Genomic DNA, 25,673 nt, shown 5'->3' on the forward strand with positions numbered 1-25,673 from the left:
AGTTCAACTTAATTCTCGGCCCAGATGTGCAACATTGGACCGCAGTTATCCCTGTGACATTAACAGGCTACCGTACATGCTCGGTAGGTGATTCGTGTTGATTTAGACCTTAACATTGTTGTCGTATGTCTGGTGGTCGACATGTGTCACCTGAAGATGCATGGTTGTTCTTCCTTGACCCAATGCAGTTTTTGATGTCATGTTATCCTCAGGTTTTAGCTGCTACAATGACACCAGCACAGAAGCGTGCATTAGAGAAGAAGGTCAAGCGCTTCCGCCACATATTGAATGTGCAAGCAGCTTACCACAAGATGGCCAGGAGACATCATAGGACGAGGTCATCGGAGTCTAGGCTGGCATTCCCACATTGGGGACCACCTCTACCGACAGCAATCAGCAGCAAAAACACCTCAAGCTCTACGCCAGGGGTCAGGGGTGGCTCAGCAAGACCTACCCTCTCCACATTAACGGCACAAACTTTGACAGCACATCCACTGCACAAACCTTGACAGCAGCCCAGCAAAAGCCACCATCAGCTGCCACAGTCTCCACCTTTGAGTCTGACATGAGAAAGGACATGGCTGATGTAAAAGCCAGGTTGGCAAAACTGGAGCAAGACAATGCCCACAACTACAAACTTTTAAAGTACATTAAGAAAAAGATGAAAAAGCTATATATTTAGAAATAGTGATCTTCCCAGTTCTTTCTATTAAACCTGGCATCTTTGGCATGGCCCCCTCTGTCTTTTTTGCTTCGGTTTCCCATATTTTGACTGTGTGCTGGACTTTGTTTTTGCTGGTTTTTGTACTCTGGGCACTTTACCACTGCTGACCAGTGCTAAAGTGCAAGTGTTCCATGTATAAATTGTAGGTGTAATTGGCTTTTCCATGATTTGATTTACTAGTAAGTCCCTAGTAGAGTCCAATAGAGGTACCCAGTGCTGGTAAATCAAATGCTACTAGTGGCCTGCAGCCCTGAGTGTGCCACCCACACGAGTAGCCCTGTAAACATGGCTCAGACCTGGCAGTGCATTATCTGTGTGTGCAGTTTTAAACTGCTAATGTGAACTGGCAAGTGTACCCACTTGTCAAGCCCAAAACTTCCCTATTTAGATATGCAAGGCACCCCCAGAGTAGGCCCTAAGTAGCCCCATGAGCAGCGTGAAGTGTATGTTAAAGATAGGACATGTATGGATGTGTTTTACATGTCCTGACAGTGAAATACTGCCAAATTTGGTTTCACTGTTGCATGACCTATCCCTCCCATAGGTTAACATGGGGGCTGCCTTTAAATATCTTTTAAGTTCAGTTTCCCTTTGGGAGCTGACAGAGATGTGGATTTTGCGGTCTCTGAATTCACTTACACTATTCTGTGACTCTGCCTGCTTGCGTATTCCCTGTCTGGGTCAGTCTGACAGTTGAGTTGTTGTTATATTTTCCACTAGACAATGACCCAAAGGGGGCTGTGGTGTAGCCTGCATATTCTGATGGGTCATCTGGGCTGGAGTGGAGGGAGGAGCTGATATTGACACCTGAATGGGCTGTGCCTTCCCTCGCACAATGCAGTCTCCAACCCCCGGGTGACTCTGGGGCCAGGCCTGGGCAATGCAGGATCTTTGGAACAGCAGAGACTTTCCTTTGAAGTTTTCCAACTTCAAAGGCAGAAAGGGATATAAGTAGTGGACCCAAAACCCAAGAGTTTGAGATTACTTCTGGGCCCAAGAGGAACCTCTGCCAAGGAGAAGAGCTGAAGATCTGGAGGAGGAGTACTGCCCCTTTTCCTGTGACTGTGCATTGTTGAGTGGGCCTGCAGTTGCTATCTCTGCCTGAAAGAGGAAAAAGACTGGACTTTGTGGTATATGCCTGCTTGTGAACTGTCTCCAAGGGCTCGGACTAAGCTTGCTTCCTGTTTTGAAGTCTCAGGGCCATCAAATACTGCCTGTGTCAGCACCTGGGCTCTCTGCTGAGACTCCTACCATCCCAAGTGGTGCCCACTCCAGTCCCTGGGCCCTTGAAAGGTGAAGCTGGTAGAACCAAGGCAGAAATCCACGCACAGGAGCTGTGCGGGGAAAAATTTGATACACCACCTGCAACACAGCTGTAAAAATTACACACCAGCTGCACCGCAGCTGAGAAATAGATGCACCGCTTGAGTTGCAGCTGGGAAATCGATGTATCACCTGCATCGCAGCTAGAGAAATGATGCAACACCTGCTTGCTGCGGCTGAAATCGTCGCAAGCCCCATGCCTAGTGGTCCCTCATCAACGTGCGGCTGGATTTTGCTCACATCATCGCTGGGCATCAAAATTGACTTGACTCTGCCTGGATCTGAGGTGCCTGTCTGGAAATCAACACATCACTCTCTTGCGAGGGAGAAAAACAATGCATTGCCTACCCAACCAGAGAAGAAAAGAGACACAGCCTCACTTGCGAGTATGGAATCAACATATCACTGACTCTTCTGATGTGCACTCGCCGGTGCAGCTTTATTTTTTAGGCAATCCAGGTACCTTGTGTAACATCAACCCATCAATTATTTTCTATGGCGTAATACTCTTTTTATTTCAAAAATTCATAACTTTACTTGTGTATGTTGGATTTTTGTTGTTTTGGTTTTGTTTGATGTAAATAAATATTGGCCATTGTTCTAAACAATTGTGGTGTCCATTTTGTAGTGTTTTCACTGTATTACTGTGTGCTTTGGTGCAAATGCTTTACACATTGCTTCTGAGATGACCCTGACTGCTTCTGCCAAACTACCAAGCGGGTAGCAGGGGTTGTCTGAGGAGTGTAACTCCCTTATCCTGACTAGAGTGAGGGCCCGTGCTTGGACAGAATGTAAAATGACTTCGAACCAGAGAACCCATTTCTAACACTGGTGATCAGCAGTGATGATAGATCTTGTATTTGTACTTGACATACAATGATTAAGTGTACACCACTATTTTCAGTGCAGACCATTACGTGACCACATACTACTTATTAATTTTTTCTCTTTTTGGATTTTTTTCAGCTTCCTTTTTAAAAAAAATTCTTGGGATCGGTTAGACTTGGCATCCTTGGCGTGGGCTCCACTAACTTTTCTGCCTCTGTTTCCCAGGTTGTTGATGTATGCTGGAGTCTGTTTTTGCTGTTTTTGTTACTCTGGGTACTTTACCACTGCTATCCAGTGCAAAAGTGCAAGTGCTCCTATGTAAAATATATGTGCAATTGAATTTCCATGACTGGCATGTTTGATTCACTGGTAAGTCCCTAGTGCAGTGCACTAGAGGTGCCCAGGGCCTGTAAATCAAATGCTACTAGCAGGCCTGCAGCACTGGTTGTGCAACCCACATTAGTAGCCCTGTAAACATGGCTCAGACCTGCCACGGCAGTGTCTGTGGGTACAGATTTCAACTGCCAATTCGACTTAGCATGTGTACCCACTTGCCAGACCTAAACCTTCCCTTTTCTTACATGTAAGGCACCCCTAAGGTAGGCCCAGGTTGCCCCATGGGCAGGGTACAGTGTATGTTTAAGGCAGGACATATACTAATGTGTTTTATATGTCCTGACAGTGAAATACTGCCAAATTCGGTTTTGACTGTTGCAAGGCCTATCTCTCTCATAGGTTAACATGGGGGCTGCCATTAAACATGATTAAAGTGTAGATTCCCTTTGGGAGCAGATAGACATGTGGAGTTTGGGGTCTCTGAGCTCACAATTTAAAAATACATATTTTAGTAAAGATGGTTTTGAGACTGTGTGTTTGAAAATGCCACTTTCAGAAAGTAGGCATTTTCTTGCTTTAACCATTCTGTGACTCTGCCTGCTTGTGTATTCCCTGTCTGGATCAGACTAACAGTTGGGCTTTTTTGAATCTCCACTAGACAGTGACACAAAGGGAGCTGGGGTGTAGCCTGCATATCCTGATGAGTAATCTGGGCTAGAGTGGAGGGTGGAGCTGGCTGTGCCTGCCCTCACACAATGCAGTCTCCAACCCCCTGGTATGTGTCTGGGGCCAGGCCTGGGCAAGCAGGATCGTGTGAACAACAGAGACTTTCCTTTGAGGTTTTCCAACTTCAAAGGCAGAAAGAGGTATAAGTAGTGGACCCAAAACCTCAGATTTTTAGATTACTTCTGGAACCAAGCGGAACCTCTGCCAAGGAAAAAAGCTGAAGAGCCAGAGGAAGAGTACTGCCCCTTTGCCTTTGACAGTGCTTTGCTGGGGTGGTCTGTAGTTGCTACTTCTGCCTGACAGAGGACAAAGACTGGACCTTGTTGTATATTCCTGCTTGTGCAGTGTCTCCAAGGGCTTGGGCTGAGCTTGCCTCTTATTTTGAAGTCTCAGGGCCATCAAATGCTTCCTCTGCTAGCACCTGGACTCTCTGCTGAGACTTCAACCCTCCCAAGTGGTGCCCACTCCAGTCCTTGGGCCCTTGAAAGGTAAAGCTGGTGGAACCAAGGTGGAAAAGTTTGACGCACCACCTGCAATTCAGCTGTAAAAATGATGCGCCACAAAATTGACTTGCCACCTCCGTCCTGGCTGGGAAATTCGACGCATCACCTGCATCGTGGCTGTAGAAATGACTCAACACCTGCTTGCAGGTGCTGAAATAGACACAAGCCCCAGGCAGCACTGTCCCTCATCACCGTGCTGACGGATTTCACAAGCATCATCGCTGGGCGTCACAATCGACATGAATCTGCTTGGGTCCGAGGTGCCCATCTGGAAATTGATGCATTGCTCTCTGGTGGAAGGGAAAAGCAAAGCATCACCTACCCAACCGGAGAAGAAATAACACACATTCCTGAGAAAGGAATCAACGCATTGCTGACTTTTCCGCTGCACGCTCGCACGTGTTGCTTTATTTTTTACGCAAACCAAGTACTTTGTGTAACATCAACGCATCCATTGTTTTCTATCGAGCAAGAGTCCTTTTAATTTGAAAATTCATAACTTTCCTTTGCTTGTTGGATTTTATTTGTTTTGATCTTTTTTTATGCAGATAAATATTGGTAATTTTTTAAACCGATGTGGTGTCCATTTTGTAGTGTTTTCACCGTATTACTGTGTGTTTTGGTGCAAATACTTTACAAATTGCCCCTGAAAAAAGCCTGACTGCTTGTGCCAAGCTACCAAGGGGGTGAGCAGGTGTTGTCTGAGGAGTATAACTCCCTTACCCTGACTAGAGTGAAGGTCCCTGCTTGGAGAGAGTGCAAACTGACTGGCAACCCGAGATCCCAATTCTAAAACCTTCCCTTCCCCTATTTTATATTGTAAATAGTTTCAGTGGGTTTTAGATGGGTAGTTGTAGGTTAGGTAGAATAGATTATGTTAGTTGTAGGACATAGTCAATACAGTTGGGGTTGGGTTTTTGGTACTTTATTGTTCTGGGGGCTTTGAGTGGGGGTTATGCATGCAGCTCTATGTAGATATATAAAATAAAGAAATACAAAACAAAAAAATGTGTTTAGGCAGTCGGTTTAGTTAGTCTATGTGTAACTTTAGCTCATGTTGTCACAATCATCTATTGTCTCTTAAGGGAGGTGGGGGAACAATGTTTATTGTGTGGCTTTACATGTATAAGATAATTTTAGATTAAGATAGATAGCTGTAGGGGTAATTGCTTAGTGTAGGTTAGTGTATAGTTTAGGTTTTTAATTGGTTGCGTTTTGAAGTGGCAATAAACCCTGTTAGTTTTAGACATTCAGGTGTCCATGCTGACTGACTGACTGGGTGTTCTGATGTCTGCTCTGGCCACAGTAGAAAAATCCCTTAAGGTATGGATTCAGTATTGATCTACATGTGTGAATATGTTTATCCCCTATGACCAAGGAGATGTCCGATTGGCTGCGGTATGACATCAGCTACTCAAGACAGTTTTCAGTGCAGTTCCTGACACTCAGATTGTGTATGGATACAAATTCTTTGACATGTAATAACTCAACGTCAATTGTCATTGCTACGGTCTGTAACAATCATTCTAGAAATGTTTAGCACATTAAACTCTACCTTATTTGGGGAATGGATACCGACACACTAACAGCTGCCCCTCATAGTCTTATATATGCCTCTTCTGTTTCTCACATATTTGTTGCACAGGTACAATCATCAGGGTAATTTCCAGTCACTTGTGTTCTGATCCAAACATACCATATGTCAACTTGCATGGATTTCTGTTTGATACATGCTTTGAAGTCTCAGATAGTTGGTTATAGAGCACAATACTATTAGTCACCTTTATCATGTTTATGTCCTTGTGTGTGCCTTTGTGTCTTACAGTAAGCCACACATCATTTGGTTCTTTACTTGCTGACATAGCTTTACACAATACATACATTCAGAGGAGTCGACGGAACACTGAAAAAAGCAGGACACATCATTATGGTGATTTATTTTCATGTCCAAGTTTTGTTTCCAATAATGCCCAATATACTGTTCACTGTCCCCATGAGAGATCCCAAGCCACTGAATGTTCAGTCAGAGTCCAAGGGTGAGGGATATATCATGACACAAGATTAGAAGAGGTGTGCATTACGGAGGAGGTGTCCAAATTGACTATAGGTTAGGAATTGAGACAATGGCAGTCCATACATGATAAGGTAACAGTGGTAGAGTGAAGAGGGTACATTGCCAGCTGTCACAAAACTGGCATGATCTTAAGCACAGAATTAAAGAAATACTGTCCATGTGGCACAGACTGGACCTACCAGGTGTTTTTTTGTGTAATGTTGTTCCTAACACATCTTCATCCTCTGATGTGTGTGGTGCCTCCTGTGCCATGGGTGGTTCTGTTGAAGTTGAGGGGGGCACACACACATCAGGGGATAGAGATGTGAAATCAAAGGTCCTGGTAGCTGCCATTTGTGGGAATGCATAAGACATCATTGCAGCAAGGAGGAACGGCTGGTTTTGCAAAAACACTGCTACATCACGGTGGTAGACAGCCATGTTTTCACTGAGGTAGGCCACATCCTACTGTGTGGACTCCATGGCATTTTGTATAGCCCCAAGCCTGGTATCAATTATGCTACTGGCACTTTGTGGGGGGGGGGAATTCGTCAAGCCTCTGCCTTATGACAGCAGCCATGTCGGCCAGGGACTGCTGGTGTCCACATAGCAGGGAGTGGGTGCCTCTGATGGCAGCAGAGTTGTTCTTATTCAAAATGAGGCACCTCTGCACTCCCTTTAAGCTGCCCGTCATGGTCTTCATCCCCACCCGCATCTGCTGTGCCAGTTCCCACTGGACTCCTAACGCTGTCCTCTGAGAGATAATGTATGGCTCCTCAGAGTCCAGGCAGTGGCAGGACCGGTCGGTGCTGTGTGTTGGTATTTGGGTGGTTCATGTGGAGACCCCGCAACGCTGTGTGTCCTCTCTGCAACTGGAGATGGTGTGTGGAAGGAACCCAGAACATCCTGGTGAGTGTCAACATCAATGGTCGGCAGCTGGTCATTTATATCATCTGTAAAATTCAGGACAGGCAGGCACCCAGGAAGTAAGGCTTCATCCTCTGCAATTGGAGCAATGGGATAGCAAAAGGTCAATATTTGACTGTAGTGGATGTTGCCATTTCCTTTCTACTAGTGTATCAGTAACATGGTACATACCCCTGCATCAAGGCACACATTTGTGGACCCCTAATGGTGTACTGTGCCACCTGAACATCATTTGTGTGTGGTCACCATTTGCACAATCTGCCAGTCCACAATTTCCAGTGTGTTACACCCACCTTGATTGTTTGATAATGGTTGTTGACATGTGTACCCCTTTCATTGACTTGGCTGTGTTTACTTTGCAAGCTATGGGCGTTGTTCCGGATGTGTGCTCACACCACAAGTGGAGATGCACAGAAATACTTGGAAATTGTTCTTACAGATATTTGAGCAAGTAACTGACTCATCTGCCACTCTACGCGTGTTGTTGGAGTAATGGTAGGGAGTGAGCTGTCCACATGCATCCTCCTAGCCACTTTGAGTGGTGTGTCCAACATCTTCCACCATCCATTGTGAGATACAACCACATTGTGTGTATGTGAGCAAACAGGATTTTCTCCCTCACTGTAGGACACTCATCCGTGCATCTCAGGTTTTCTTGTTGCATAACTGCATGGATGGCTTCATTGCTGGCTGAGTGTTGTTTTGGTGGAAGTTAGACCTTCCTGTTTGCACACATACACATGAGACGGTTCATTGCTAATTTGTGTGATGCAGGATGCAGAACATGTGACTCTAGGGGCCAGGTTTAAAAGGCCCTATCACGCTCCGGTGGTGCTTTTCACTGCTCCATTTTTACAAGGAGGTGTGATTCCACTTTTTGTGGTGTCACGCCTCCTTGTAAATATAGGCCCCTCTGAAGCAGTTTTCTGCATCAGAGGGGTGTGCAAAGGGTATTGCAGAGGCCGTTTAACCACAAACTTCATTGCTTGTGATGCTGCCCCAGATTTGCCAGAAATTGTACATCTGTGGCAGCGTCAAATACTAACGTCACCCCAGGGGTGGCGTTAGCATGGCAAAAGTGAGGAGGAGTGCTTTTGTTCCTCTTCGTTTTTTGCTTTTTCTATGTCTGCTGCATTCTGTAGCACACATATCATTAGCAAAATGCCATGGATGATTGGAAGGTTCCCTTCCTGCACATGAACAATCTATCACCCCAACAGAGACGCCCTTGCACTATGGTGCATGGATGCCTGCATTGGAGCATGCAGCTTCATTCAGCGCCAGCACAGAGGGAAACGCAGGGGTGAGCCATATTCCTGTAAATACAGCCCATTCCTGCATTTCAAAAGTGGCACAGTGCAGCACTGCTGTATTTGGAGCTGCACTGCGCTTCACCACTTTGTCATTAATCTGAGCTGAAGTGGCTAGGAGGATGCATGTGGCAAGCCCACCTACTTCCATCACTCTGCAAACACACTTGTGGTGGGAGGCGGACCTGATACATTTTGAGGCTTGTTGATGTGTGGATGCATCATTTTGGTACACAACATCAGGGGTGACATTGTAGTTGTGGTACTAAGGATAGACATAGTAGTAATCCTATAGTGGACTAGTTTAAATGTGTATTGCAATCATTGTCAAAAATTGTAAGTGGCAGACAGCATTCCTGTTTGTAGATTAACAGGGTGTGTTCCTTCCTGCAGATGTGCAATAATACCAGCAAGAGGGACACCCCTACATCAAGCAGGTTGTGTGGCAATTTTGGTGAGGTCTGTCATATATTTAGGCATTACCAAGATTAGCAGAGGGATGCATTGACTCTCTGTGACAAGTACACATCCATGCACGTTTGAATAGAAGCTGCACAGCAGAGCAAGCTGAGCTGTTGCACTGCAAGTTTCCTCATAAAAACGGTAATTATGTGCTAGTATATCCAGACACAGACATCATAGTGCTTTACCCAAGCATATTAATTTATTGACTTCTACACAAGTGGTGGATAGTTACTTAACATGCCAAGGCGAGCCGTCTTGCATACCTTATCCTGGCGTATTTTCTATGTGCCCCTCTCACACCTGACACTGCATGTAATGGGCATTCCATGTGTATATTTGTATATTTGTGACATTCCCATGCAACACATATGTGACCCACCCAGCGTCTGATGCCTTTGAAAAGGTCAGCACATCTGAAATTGGTTAAGTGTAGTCCAAGAACTCAGGGTGGTGTGGGAGTGACAAGTGGGTGTGTGACAAGTTTGCAATTCTGCAGACTGTAGTGGTTTATTGTGTGTTGCATTTTGCATCACACATCGGGGAAACTTTCAATGTAGCTGGTGTATTAATCCCACACCACCATTTTCCTTACCAGCCCTTTTTCCCACCCAACAACAGCATGGAATCACATTATTGACATTATCGGTCACCATGGTGGACATTCTCACAGTAGTCTTATGAGTTTTGTCACTATATTGGTCCTTAACTACATTGGCACCATAAATGATGGCACTAGTGCAGCAAAGCACAAGAAGGACCATTGCCTACTATGCTTGCGTCACATTGTCACCTGTCTTTGGCAGGCCTCACACATGAGGATATTAGATAGCACAGTGCAACCTTTATGGATTGTCAGCCCCATTCATTCTTGCCTCCCTGCGTACATAATATTTCCTTGCATACATCACATCTGCCACAGGCATTTAGTGGTGGAAGGATGTACAAAGTGGATCAATGCATGCATTGTGTGACTTTGTTTATGTAGCACAAGGGGAATGGGCAGCTTGTCTCCACATTGTCAAATTTGTATATTGCTAATGTTGCATTACGGGCCTGTAAAATTGTGGACTTAATGCAACATTGATACCACTTGTAGCTGTTGTTACTCATGAAGGTTTCCCTTTGTGCATGACACCAACCATTCTCACAACACAGGCAACCTTCCTACATGGTTAAATGGAAGCTTCTTGTACAGCAGCACAAATGATGATCAAAGACATGCCCCATATGTTGTATATGCTCACTATTAGCCCATTCCCAAATGGTGCATAGAAGTACGTGGCAGTTCTTGTTGGGCCATCCTGTGCAACAAGCGTGCTACATGTTGCCCACTGAGTGTTACAGGTGGGCAGGTGGATCAGTGGCAACAATGAAGCTATTGCTGTGATGGATGAGAAATGGTTGGTACATATGGGGGGAAGGTGTGTGCGCATCTGAAGTCTTTGGCCATTATGTCCCAGGTTTCTGGTAAAGTGACAGAGCACAATGCTGTGCCACATTTGGCAGTGCTGCACTCCATCAATTTCAATAAGCAGGGATGCACCATTTTAAATCATAAACAGCGCATTCCTGTGTAAGCCCCTTACTTTGCAGCAGATCGCCAACGCAGACAACTTTGCACTGTGGTGCAAGCATGGCTGTACTGTGGGGGAGATAGTTTTTGTGCAGGAAGGGGCACCATCCTGCACAAAAAACACCTTCTATGGCCATTTGCACTTTCTATGTGTGCTGCAAGATGCAGCACACATAGGAAGAGCAAAAGCACTAGGAGGAATAAAAGCAGTTATCCTTGTTGCACAAAGCTAGCGTCTCCCCTGGGGCAGTTTTAGATTTTGGTCAGCCTCAGGTTTACATGAACTCCTAAATCTGGATCAACGTCAAAATGCAATGGGTGTAGCTGTGGCACACCCACAGCACCAGCAATTGCACACCCCTTCCAGGCAAAGTACTGCTTGTGAAGGGGCCATATTTGCAAGGTTATATTAAGCCACAAAAAGTGGCTTAATGCCATCTTGTAAATATAGCGGAGTGTGTAGCCCCACCGGATGATCACTAACCGTGATGCTCCAGTGTTGATAGGGCAATCCTTTTGCATGCATTCAGTGTGCCCTATGTGACCATCCCTTCTGCCATTTTTTAATTTCAAGATTGTCCCCCACTGTATCTTACAGTGCATTTGTGGAAGGTCTTGGAAGTCTGCGCTGTCCTGTCCTGCAATTCCAGCGACCAGCTTCTCCGGGATGACTGCTACCACCACCTCCTCCAACTAATCCAGTACCTCCAGTCTGAAGTGCTACCTTCCAGTTCCTGGCCAGTATCTCTTTAGTTCTGCGCTTGCAATCGTGCCAGCACTTCTTGTGATCAGTGACAGTCCTCTTCACCTCAGCCATACTGTTAAATCTATCTGCTATTGCCTGCCATATGGCTCCATCACCTCTCTGACCAAGATGTCATTCTCATCCTCAATAAAGCGACAATTCCACTTTTTTTTTCTCCTTCTCCTCAGATTTTTCTGCTCCATCCTGTCTTGTACTGTGGTGATTGGGATCTCTCTGGGGTCTCTTCTGGCCTGCATTCTCAATCTTGGCTCCCTTTATTGTTTTTTTTGTTGCTTGTGGGCGTTTTTTTTAACACTAATGCTGTAAATATGGCGCTAACACGATTAGCATAAAAAACATGCAGCTAACCATGTTAATGCTACGTTTGCAGCATTGGCGTTGTTTTTTTCTTTCAACATGTTGCAAAAGGTTAGTGTTATTTTTTTTTTAACGCTAAAGTTTCCTTTGCGCCATGGTGAGTTGATTTCTAAATACAATGCACGGATGGCACAAAGAAATGTCATTAGCCGGCGTTAAATATTTGGATGCACAACTGCGCTAGCGCAATTGAGTGTAATTTCTTTTAAATCTGGGCCTTAGAATCTTGGGTTGGCTAATGAGACCTTGATCCTTACATTTGAGAACACATCCAAGTCAAAATGGAGGTTTGGGTAAGATTATGCTTCTTAGAAAGAGTCTTAGGGCCTCATTCCGACCCTGGCGGTCATGGACCGCCAGCGCCGGGGACGGAGGAAGCACCGCCAACAGGCTGGCGGTGCTTCAGGGGCAATTCTGACCGTGGCGGTAAAGCCGTGGTCAGAAAAGGGAAACCGGCGTTTTCCCGCTGGTTTTCCCCTGCCCCAGGGAATCCTCCACGGCGGCGCTGCAAGCAGCGCCGCCATGGGGATTCTGACCCCCTTCCCGCCAGCCTGTTCCTGGCGGTTTACACCGCCAGGAAGAGGCTGGCGGGAACGGGTGTCGGGGGCCCCTGGGGGCCCCATTACGATTTTCAGTGTCACAGACACTGAAAATCGCGACGGGTGCCACTGCACCCGTCACACACCAGCAACTCCGCCGGCTCCATTCGGAGCCGGCTTCATCGTTGCTGGGGCTTTCCCGCTGGGCGGGCGGGCGGCCTTTTGGCGGTCGCCCGCCTGCCCAGCGGGAAAGTCAAAATGACCGCCGCGGTCATTTGACCGCGGTACGGTCTTTTGGCGGTCTCCGCCCGGCGGGCAGCGCCCGCCGGGGTCGGAATGACCCCCTTAGTTTACTCAACATAAAAAAATCTGTGAAATAGAGTTAGGCTTGCACTTTTGCTGTCTTAAACTGGAAAACACAGAGACTTGATCAAAGCTATTTAAGGCACAAGCAAAATAAGCAATTGGCCACTATACCCAACTTCCAAGGCCTCCTTCAGAAGTGATTTGGACAGTCCTGCATCACTGCTTGTGTTCAATTTAGCGATTATTTGTTAGCTCTCTTGTTGGAGTTCCAAGTTATACTTTCAGTTTAAGTCCTGCTCTTTTATGATATTGTGAGAGGGGAAATATGCATAACAACGCAGACATTTTTCCACGCAAGCGTGACCACACATACCGGACCAACACATGGCTTTTTCTGTGCCTTAACCATGCATGTGCTAAACTATGTATATCCGTGGTTAAGGCACAGAAAAAGTCATGCATTGTTCGGGAGAGGACATGGAGGATGCAGTCAGGTAAGTGGGACTGGGACAGGGCTGGGGGATTGAATAAGGGTTTAGGATGACAGGCTATTTTTTTAAAGTGGCGGGGTGGGGGGTTTGGGGATTTTATTTAGGGCTTAGGGTGGGGGGCGGGTAGTTTATTTTTATAGTTATAAGGAAGGTTTAAGAAAGGGAGGGAGAAGGGAGAAGAGAAGAGGAGGAAGGATCGGGAGAGGATACGGTGAAGTAAGTGCGGTTGGGGCAGGGTTGGTGGGTAGTTGTTTAGGGCTCAGGGTGGGTAGGAGTCTGGGTTATTTTAATTTTAGGGGCAGGGTTGAGTGGGTGAGTCGAGGTAGTTAACTTATTAGGGGGAAGATTTTAGGGCTCACGGCGGGTGGAGGGTGTCGGGGTAGTTTAGTTTTTAGGAGTAGGGGAGGGGTGTCTGGGCAGTTTTTTAGGGCTTTTGAGGTAGTTTAGATTTTAGGAGCAGGGTGGGGGTCGGGATAGGTGTTTTTTTTAGGGCTCAAGGTGTGTGGGGGGTATTCGGGTAGTTTATTTTCATGGGGCTGGGTCGGGGGGTCAGGGTAGTTTTTTTTAGGGCTCAGAGCAGGTGGGGGTTTAGGGTAATTCAGATATGGAGGTGGGGTAGTTTTGGGCCTCAGGGTTGGTGGGGGGGTTGCATAAAAGAACTACGCATGCCATTTCACGTTGTGTTTCCACACGTCTTTACTAGATATGCTTTTGCAACGAAATTCATTGTAAAGGCATGTGTGGAAACAACGCGGTCATGGTTCCGGACGCGTTGTTAAGGCATGTATTGATCCGGCATGTTTGGTTTCATCATACAGCCATTGTGAGACATTTGCAGGGGTTGATAGGTTTAAGGTTGAAATAAATATACAATAGCAATTATAGGTTTACTACACCTAACTCCACTTATGTAGACCTTGATGATATATATGCACACTCTCACGCACACACATATGCGTGCACACACACACACACAAACAAACACACACTAAATTATTGGGCTCGATATTCTGACATACAGCTCTCTTTGGGTGTGCAAGGGAGTCCCAATGTTCCAGCATTAGTCCTTTTATTGTGCAAGAAAAAGAGAGGCAGGCAGCACTAGGGAGCAGCAAACTCTGGCTGGAAAGTTGTGATTTTCTACTCAGCTCAATGTGCCAGGGCCAGCCCTTTCCAGTACCAGACTGGCATCTTTTTTGTCCTCAATAACTCCCTTTGAATGTTCCATAGACAGGCTCTCCTTTCAAAGTCCACTGGAACCTGACTGCTCCCTAATCACATTCACAACCTTTATGGATCTTTCTGATTATTTCAAAGAGTTGAAAGTCCTTAAATCTCTCTCATAATATGGAGAATCACATTATGCTGGGGGAGAATAGAGCCTACAGGAGACTTTAAAGGTAAGTCTTCAAGGGAGAAATGAAGGGAGGATCCACTAAGAATCTAACTGAATCCAAATACTGATGTTTTTCCATGTATCTCTGATGTTTCCTCCATTGCACTTCTTTCTGACCAGCTGTCCCCCTTGGGTGGTGTTGAAATAAGGTCTGAGGGAAATGTAATGTGGCTCAACAGCGTACATAATGCACTTGTGCCAAACTGTACCTTTCTGATTGAAGAAAGCACTAAAGTAGGGTTGTATGTGTGTGCTGTTTTGCATCTGTGGTGTTAGATAAATCCACTGCTGCACCATGAGACTGAAGAAAGGAGAGAAATAACGTAAATACCAATGCACATCTCACATTTCCCTCTTATTGAATGATGATTCCTTTTATGCTCTTTCTCTATTCTGCTCTCAGTCTCATGCAACAGCACAATCTATTTTATCAATAAGTGGGTGATCAAAATACCAGCAACGCACTGCACAACAGGGTATGACATTCAGCATGCACTCCTTCAGACTCTTTAGCAGACTATTACTCAGTGCAACAAAACTGTTTTTCAATATATCTTTACAGCATATAAATATAAGTACATTTAATAAACCTGAAATGTTTTTTTTATTATAAAGGAAAACCTGCAAAAGTAATATCAAGTAGTGAATCAATCAGAATGGAATTAAAAAAAAAACATTTATGTGTGTTGTTCACCATAGTGAAAGTATTGTCCTTTAGTCTCTGCAAGTGTTGAGCAATATTCTTTCTGCAGAGAGAGATAACTCTTAGATCATATGGTAATTCCTTGTGTTCCACAGAAGATGTGAAGCACAGATAACACAGCTTGTTTGTTAAAAGGTTCAAAATCTCTTCAATATTATGCCACAGTGTTCAGAAAATTCCAAACTAAACTTTGGCTAGTGCTATGTGCTCTCAGAATTCAGAGACTGCTGTCCACTGTCTTACCACCTATTGAATCTTTGGCCACTTACTTGTTCCAGCATCTCGCATTTCCATAGCATCACATGTCTAACTTAGTTTTCACCTACTTACTATCCTATCCGTGAGCCTTCTCTCCTCAATACATTAGGCTGCACATGTTATGTTATATGTTATGTTATGCCCTTATGTTATTCAAAGTTGCATTAGTTTGGTAATGCATGGTTTAGATAGGAGACAGTACCCCCGGAAAAAAACAATACTAACTCACTTTGACCCCACCTTAAAGTAATTGCTGATCAGTACTGGACAACAAGCCTTGAGCAGCAGCTCTGATTCTGCTCCCCTGAAAAAAAACGAAATAATAATTCACTTAGTCACCACCTGCAGCAAATCCTTTTAGAAACTAAAGTTCTGATTTAAGAGGGCCTAGCGCCACTTTAGCTCCGCCTTAGCACCATTTTGAATACACTAAGGTGGCCTTTTCCCCGCACCATATTTACAAAGTGGCACAATGCATGCATTGTGCCACTTTGTAACCCTTTGCACTACATTATGCCTGCACCAGGCATAATGTATGCAGTGGGGGGCGTACCCCTATTAGGACGGCTGAAAAAATGGCACAAAGAAATCTAAGAGATTTGGATGTGCCTCCTCACCAGGTAAAAAGGGGAGGTCCGACCTCTACTTCTGACTTGGTGATTATGGGGGGAGATGGCGAAAACTTACCGTTCTCCTGATTCTCCTTCTGTTCCAACTGGACACGACTGGACAGGACCCTCTGTCGCTATTGACACAGGAACCCAGAGAAAACACAATCCCCTTTCGCTGGACACAAAGGTAGGCAACCTGCATTGGTTGTGTACAAGGGGGTGGGGGTCACATGAGCATGGGACCACTGCAGACATATACATCTGACAGTAATGTTTTATCTTAATGTGGCATGCATATGTCGGGGACACGGGTGGACCAGACATGGGGGGACACACTGGTACACAACACATATCGAATACATACACAACTGTCATTATGACATCAGTATTCATTGTCAAATTAATGTTGTCACCACAATGACGATACAATCACATTAGCCAAATGTGCTGATGTGTGCACATTGCAAGGGGACATGTGCCTGTCATGCTTTGAGTTGTGTGTGTAAGTAAGAACATGTATATGTATGTGCGAGGTGATTGGCTGGGTGAGGTGGAGGGAGGTGTAGTGGGTGATGTGGTTGTGTCAGAATATGTGTGCTACTTACATATTGCGTGGATGTTGTTATATATGTTGTGTTCTGTGTTGTGTTGCTGTGTGCCACTTTCAGGTGAATGTTGTTGTGTAATAGTCCTTGTCATGATGTGTGCAGTTGTACTTGTGTATGTGTGTTTGTGTAGATGAGTGTGTTGGTTGTTGTGGTTGTGTCCAGTGTGGGTGCAGTGTCACTAGTGTGTGTATGTTGTGTGATGGATGCACATGTATATGAGTTTGCAGCATATAGGTGTTGTATTGTCATGGCAATGGATAATGGTGTATATGTGGAGTGTTATGCTGTGTGTGATGTGGGGGGTGCATATGTGAAGGATAGAGTGTGTGTGACTTACCTCTATTTTATGGCCACTGGCATTGTCTGATGTTCATTGAGTCCAGTGATGTCCTCCCTCAATCAGGAAACCACCACCAGTACAGCACCTGTACAACCGTAACATCTAAATACGGCCAGCGGGAACCCACCTGACTGGCAGCTAGGAAGAGCACTCTGTCGTGGAGGACTTTGGCTCAGACGCAGTACATCTAAATACGGTGGGTGGTTGGAAGACCGTTGACTTGGCCGTCTCCTCAGGTCCGACGAAGCTTGGTGGTGCGTCCGCCAAGATCTAAATCAAGCCCTAAGTGCTGCAACAATATAATTTGTATTGAAAGAGGGTATGCTGACTATAGTTGTTTTTTACCCTTCCACGATTGATAATATCAAGTGAGAGAGAAGCTTGTCACACACATGTGCAGGGGTCATTGTACCAGCTGCACAAAGGAAATACAAATAGCCAGGACACACGGTTGATATGCGTCACTCACTCAGCTGCTAGAAGGAGAAAAAAAAATCAGTGGTCGGTTCCCAACGTGGTTTGAGGAAAAATTAATATAAGAGTGGGCTGGGATGGGAGACTAAGGGGCCATTCATAAAAAGGTGAATATCTGTACCAAACATTGTTAATTTACACAGAAAATGTATAGGCTTTGAAATTACTAGCTCCAGTTGAGAATCATGTATTTCTTTAAAATAATTAGCTGAAATATTAATGGGCATTGTATTTATTAAGCATTTTATATATGCAAGAAGTATGGTCAAGGCTTTCCAGAACAGAAAAATGTACAGTAATTTAATAGTTACCAATGTTTCTGTCTGTGTAAATTTATACTGTCATACACACTTGACTTGGAAACCGCACCTTTTTAAAGAAACACCTTCATAACCTGGTGTTCTCACCTCTCGACTTAGTGGGAATTGTTAGGCATTGTATTGTGCACCCTTATCTAGTTCATGGTAGTGGTATTAAGACTAGAATGATTGTTAATCAACAGAACGTTTTTCAAGTTTCTTTTGTTCTCCACATTATTGTTTAATATACTGTATTTAGTAGATTGTAACAGCACACAGGGTTTTGCATAGAAGGGTCTTCTTCTGTTTCCTCAGATCCTGAACAGCTGCGCTAGTGAAAACTCAACTTTCATGATTTAACTTTCTATTGGAGACAATTAAGCATTCATGGTGCTGCAAAAATTTAAATAACAACAAAAGCAAGCAAACATTTGCAAATCTTCAAAAAGTAGCTTTGTCTGTCTACGTACAATCAAAATCTTGCAATGCTCATACTAAGAAGCAAGAAGAGGGCGTGTTGTCCACAAGAATCAGCAGACTAATTTTGCTTGCCATTTGTTTTGTAATACAGATCGTGAATTTAGTACAATTATTTTTAATGACTGAAAGTATGGTAACTTGTTACTGACTCGCAAAATAGCAAAAAGGGATTGCAATTCGCTATTAGGAAGGGACGTGTCAAGGGCATCCCTTTCTCATAGCGAGTCGCAGGGGGATATAAGATTGTTTTGCTACTATGAATGTGGTCTCAAAACAATCACAGTTACCACCAACTTCAAGTTGGTGGTAACCCCTTTGTGAATGAAAGCCAAAATATATTTTCAGAGCAGGTAGTGGTTCCGTAGACCTCTGCCTACTCTGAAAAAAATGAGAAAAAACTTTTAATTCTTTTGTTTGAAATGCATCTCATTTTCCTTTAAGGAAAAAGGGCTGTATTAAAAAACTGATTTATTTAAAAAGTAATTACAGACATGGTGGTCTGCTGTTCCTAGCAGGCCACTATCCATGAATACTGATGACCCCATTGGTCATTTGTGACCCCATTGGTAATCGCAAAGAGTGATAACACACTGATATACATCCCAGTTTGCCACTGTCGAATAGCGAATCATCAAGCTTCGCTATTAGGAAATCACAAACTCAAACCTACACACATCTAGCCCTTAGACCCGTTCTTTAGACAGCACATCGAGAAATACTAAAATGCTGTCTTGTATCTCTTAGCAACTATTTGTGAAGATTTTATTCACATTGATGGGCAAGAAAGTTGTCTCTACAATTACATCAGAAACAAAAGAAGCAAAACATTATTCTATTCGTCTTCCTAACTCCACTCCAAATATGTGCAAATTGACTAGCTGTCTGTTGACGTGTGATAAAAAGAAAGTCAAGCAGCAAAGGAGCACATTGTTTAATTTCTCCCCATTCATGTTCATGGAGTAGAGGAGCTAGCAGATGTTGAAGTGAAAATATTAGGGAGGATGTGTATTCCTTTATCCGAATTCTGTGGTTAAATCATATGGTAAAACATCAAATATGTTCTAGTAGTATTCAGGCCTAGAGGTAAAACTGAAAGAAATTAATAAACTTGCTGTTAAAGTGCCACATGTTAATGTCCCAAATGCTAGATGTTTCTTGAATATAAAAGGGTGCTGAGTATAGCATGCAAATATTTCCTCATTTTGACATTGCTAAACTTTAGTATACCTTTAAATTCCTCTACTCATCATTGGAAGGTATTGTTTTCATTTGTATCTCCAGGTCACAAGGTTCTAAAATGGTTGACTGATACTTGATGGTCAATTTAGGCGGATGGACTCAAGGCATGGTCTAATTATGAAAGAAATCAAGCTGCTCTTGATTAATTGACGACTGATTAAGGGCAGTCACAAAATACTGCTAGCGCGCCCGTTCCTTAGCAAGTAAACTTACAAGGGGACGCGTATAGATCAATTAACCTTTTGAATCTCATGGAGTATCCTAGTCATGCAATGATCACTGAACAAATAATCAACATCAAGAGAAAACACTTAAGAAACCACAAAGAAAACCACACTAATCAATAAAAACCATCACTCATGGAAAAGGTTAACAACTTTTCTTCCCTATTGATTACAATTCTAATCAATTGTTAATTATACCTTTATTAATCAATCTTTATTAGTTCATCAAAGAAAACATTTCTATCCAAGGAAATACATGAGCAACAATGTAATCATAAGTCAATGAATGTCGGCATTAATGATGCAATTCAGCAAATTAGTTTGTCAGTTATGTGTCACTGTCAACGTCTCCCCTGTCAGCCTACCTAACCAAGATTAGCATTAGCATGTGGGTCTTCATGCAAAAAACAATTTAGTGAAAACATTAACTTGGGGGAAAAAACTCTACCTAAAGAGAAAATCTACAAAACAGCGCAGTTGGTACCTAGAAGGAAAGGCACAAATTGTCAGTCACATTTTCATAGCTACCTATCCAAAATGGATCAGCAACAAGTCAGTCTTCGTCTTCAGGTCATCAACGGTTAGCTACGGATCAGGCTCACAAAGTATAAGCCCAATGTCAGCACCTCAGACAGCGTCTACTGACGTCATCAACTTTCTCCTCGCAGTTCTGATTTCTCTTCCCCTGTCATGACTTTTTATTAGGGTCTCCCAGTCCATCCCACTAATTGTTAATTGGTCAGTCTGTCGGAGGTTATGAATTTAACCTATAGTTTTTGTTTACCAAATCTTTATTTTTGCATAAGGCTTCTGTCCCTTAAAACTGATTGGTTCTTCTTGCGATGAGAACATCATCCGGCTCTTCAGATAACTAAATTGTTGCATACGAGTCTTTAGTCAGTGCCTCTATTGTTCAAGTCCTGGAAAGTACATTTAGCCTACTCTACACATAATTGTATCAAATTGTCTTCATCATCTCCTGTCCATTGGTACATTTGCAGAATGTTCTAGCTGAGCCGTCTGAACTATGAGCGGTTCAAGGCCTCTCCTTCCAGTTACCAGTCCTTTGCGAAGCATTTGATTTCTCCACATTCAGAGCAAGCAAGGCCCAGTGAAACCAGGCCTTTAGTCCGGCTAATTTAAGAATAAGGATTAATATAAAACATAGGTTATACATTTCGTTATGACATATTAGTACACTTTCTTTTACATTTGTCCATTATTTTGCATCTGTTAATACACATGGTGACCACTCCCCCATGGCACATTTTCGAGCACACTCATTGTTTTTTTACAATTAATTCCTCTCTGCAGTTCTCTCATTAATAAACACACATTAATCATTAGTACATTTCTTAATTAACATATCTGCTTCATCAGTCCCTCCTCTGATGACTAAATATGTCATCACACCTTTACTGTCAACACTTTACAAATTTGTTTTGGATGTATTTTGCCTTCTTCTTGAATGTTCCCTATAAATTTGTCTCCTAGGTGGTTCTTCCCTCCTCTGATCATTTTCAGATTTCTTTAATCTTATTTTCTGCCATAATTTGCACGTACCCCATAATCCCTATATGGAAACAATCACAATTAATATCCCCAGGGCAATTTTCCATAATACCCCATTCCAGATTTTGACTAAACCAATTTCCCACAGAGGCAAACCCATTTCCAACCTTCTCCCAAACTCCTGGTTCCTTCAATTCTTTCAAATCTTTGCTTGAATTAGTTAGATTAGTAAGTAAGGGCCACATGTTCGAAATTTCAGATTTGCAACTTGCGAATTGCGAGTCAGAGCGACTCGCAATTTGCGAGTCGCAAATCCGATGTAGGATGATGTCCCTACCACCATCTGCGATTCTCAAGGGGGTTGCAAATGCCCACCTCATGAATAATCATGAGGTGGGTTGCAATTTGCGACCCCCTTGCGAATGGCGGCCGTCACAGGACCACTGCCTGCTGTGAATTTTTTTTTACAGTGACATTCACAATGGGGAAGGGGTCCCATAGGGACCCCTTCCCTTTTGCAAATGAGTTAGCACCCATTTGAAATGGGTGCAAACTGTGATTGGTTTGCGACCGCGTTCGCGGTCACAAAACAATCCTAAGTTGCACTGCGAGTCGCAATTAGGAAGGGAACACCCCTTCCTAATTGCGAGCCGCAAACCCGTTTTGCGATTCGGTAACCAGGTTATATTATATCTAAAGCAAGCCTATTTGGAAGTTTCATCGCTCTATCCGCAGCCAATTCAGTATTTGACAGGAGTATTGCACCTGTAAAGTGTGTCAGCAAATTATCCACAATAGTAGACAATTTTCCTATCTTGTTCGCATTCAAAATAACCCCTACAGAAGGAATTGTTGCACCAAAAATATCTCCCACAATTGCAGAAGAGGTTTCCCTCCTCTGTCACTTATGATGTAATTCAGTCACTTTCGGTATCTTCTTTAGATCATCTATTTGATAAATCTTATGGAAAACTGTTCCTAAATAGCATGTCCCATACCATCCTCTAGGAAGACGGTAATAAGCATTAAGTCCACAAATATAGTAGATCCCAGGAATCACAGGGTCCTGACCATTCAATATAAAAGTCCATTTACTGTGAAACAAAAACACATGCCTACATTCACTCATTCCCACAAATAAAGTGTCAGTGCGCGATTTTGGCCTATATATACAAAGCTTCCCTATGTGTAGTGCATCTAAGTCTAATCTCCCTTGTGTTTTTATAGCAGTGTAAGCATAATCGTTTTTATAAGTCCTTTTCTCCAGCCCTTTCTCTAATTTCTCCTTTAATGCCTTCCTTCTATCATCAGTATGTCCTATAAAGCTCTTTTCTAATGGAGTTAATAAGCAGGTTACATTGTTATGGTGAGCATAAGCAGTTCCAAATGTTAGTGTTGGTTCCAAGAATCCCCTACCTAATACTAGATCATGCTCCTTGGCTATTTTACTCAAATACCTAATGATGGGTACAAAATAAAACACTAAATTGTGATTGGAGTAGAAATATTGAATATATTCTTGGTTATAGAATCTTGTTAGCAGCAAACTACAAGTTGTGCCATACGTTAATGGCAAACTATGGTATGTAACCCCTTCTTCCACAGAGGAAGGAATTTGCGTACACACAAGACAATCCTCTGCATCCATCATCTCCACATACTCACTCAACAACCGCTAAAAAACATCAGAAGAAAGCTCTCCTCGTGCATTAGTATAATCATGCAAATATTTTTCATCGAGCTTGAACTTCTCTAAAGCTGTTAGTGTGGTAGTCTCAAGAACAGGAGTAATAGCAGCTTCTTTCATCTCATGAATAGACATTCCCACAATCATTATTATAAACATTATTCCACACATAATTGCCACTCCAACACTCAAATATCTGCAATCTCTAATATTTCCAACGCAATTATTCAATCCAGCCATGATCTGTAAATAATCAGAAAGTAGAAATAACTCTCAGTTAAAGTGCAACAGAAAAAATAAAAAATAGAAAAATCAAAAATACTTTTTCTCGCAATTCAACTTCACATCCAAGAAACCTTTTCTCCTTTGCCAAAATCGGTTAGCAGCTTGTTACATCCAGGTTTTCAAATGTTATATCAGGTTATCAATGTATTTTTCCGGGTTTATTTCAACAGTCTCTTTATTCTTCTTCAGATTAGCTCAACAACTTAGTCTATTGATTCCCTTCAGGTTGCATCAAAATACTGATTTGGAACTTCTCTGTCAAAACAAAAGGACATAAACTTGTTTTGCCATTCACTTGTTGCTGCATATGCCCACTCAGGACCCACGTATCTTCGACTTGCTAACCTCTTCGTTTTCAACTTCCGTTCTCCCACTAGTTCTCCTTCACTTAGTTCGTCTTTTCTTCTAGTGTCTACTTCTTCCTCTATTGGCTCATTTATGGCCAATTTCTTCTTCTTTCCTATTTGTGATTCCAGCCAATTGTCTCCTTTCCTTGACCCCTCTGTCAATATTCTCTTCAAGATTGAACTCTTCTCTTTTCCTCTTTCGATGGTGTTTTCTTGATGGACCTGCAACGGGTACAGGAGGAATCGGACCACTTTGGCTTTGATGCGTCTCAACTCTTTCCCCTTCTTGATCTGGGACTTGCTCTGTTTGTGCTTCAGCACCGTCTACTTCTGGGAGAACCCTTCCTGTGCTTGGTTCCCCAGTTGTCTCTGTTGAGTTAGACTCTTGCTCGCCCTCCTGTAGTTCTGTACTTTCATCTCTTACAGGGGTGATTGACCCGTCTTCCACCAGCTCTGGGTCAATTTCAGGTTCAGCTTGCTCTGGTTCTGGCTCAGGAAGAGCCACTTGTTTCACTGCTGTTGGTGCTCTCAATAACACTTCTTCATGATCTTGCAGACTCACCATTCTCTTAGTATGGCTCGCGTGTATCCAGTTCGGTAGTCCTGCACACTTCACAGCTGTCGCAGTTGTCAGCACCACCTGGTATGGGCCCTTCCAACGCAGCTCTAGGCAAGTCTTTCGAACATGCTTTTTGATGACGACCCAATCTCCAGCTCTCAAATTGTGACCTGGGTCATGGATGGGTGGCAGGGTGAAAGCCTGCACCTGCTGAGAGAAAGATCAGACCCTATCATCCAGACCTTTGAAGTGGTCCAACACCATATTATCTGTAATATTGACAAGAGCATTTGCTGGATTTGCTGGCAACCTCATTGCTCTGCCCATGAGAATCTTGTGTGGTGATAGTCCTGTCTTTCTGTCAGGTATATTTCGCATTGACATCAACACCAAAGGTAATGCATCTGGCCATTTCAGATTTGTTGCGGCACACATTTTGGCAATTCTTGATTTCAGTGTACCATTCATTTGCTCTACAAGTCCTAAGGCTTCTGGGCGATAACTGCAATGCAACTTCTGCTCAATGTTTAATGCTGCACATAAGAGTTTGATCACTTTGTTATTGAAGTGTGTTCCCCTATCTGATTCTAAAGAGATCAGAAATCTGAACCGTGGTATTAACTCTCTAAGTAGCACCTTTGCAACTGGGAGACTGTCATTTCTAGGTGTGAGGTATGCTTCAATCCAATGACTAAACACACAGACAATCACCAACACGTACTTCAATCCAACACATGCAGGCACCACAATGAAATCCAACTGCATTCTGCTGAATGGTCCTCCTGCTCTTTCAATGTGGCTCAAATTCACCACTGTCCCTTTTCCCACATTTAGTTTCTGACAAATTACACACCGATGATATACTGCCTCTGCTGCTTGTCTACATTTTGGATTAAACCAGTCAACTTTGAACAGCCTAACCATGGCATCCCTTCCAATATGTGCTTGGCCATGATAATACCTGGCCATCTGAGTCAACAAACTGTTTGGCAGTACCATCTAGACCTCCTCAGAAACCCAAATCTCATCTGGTCTTTGAATACATTTAAGCTTCACCTAAATCTTTTTCTCTTCCTTGTCTGCAATTTCCAGCAACGTTTTCAATTCCTCTAGCGCGTCAATTATTTTCAAAGCGCAACTTGCACAAATATTTTCTTCTTCAGGCATTAGTTCCCACTTGTCCTTAAATGATATAAAGTTCACAGCGCAAAACTTTGCGACTTGATCCGCATATCCATTTCCCAAGGAAATTGTAATCCTGTGTCTTTTGATGTGCACTGCATTTTACCACAGCAATTTCATCAGGTAACTGAATTGCGTACAACTCTTTTATCCGGTTGCCATTTCTCACTGGGGTTCCAGTCGAGGTCATAAACCCTTGCTACAACCACAATTGGCCAAAATCATGAACAATTCCAAATCCA

This window comes from Pleurodeles waltl, chromosome 8 (assembly GCF_031143425.1).
Source record: "Pleurodeles waltl isolate 20211129_DDA chromosome 8, aPleWal1.hap1.20221129, whole genome shotgun sequence".
In the NCBI taxonomy this organism is placed as follows: Eukaryota; Metazoa; Chordata; class Amphibia; order Caudata; family Salamandridae; genus Pleurodeles; species Pleurodeles waltl.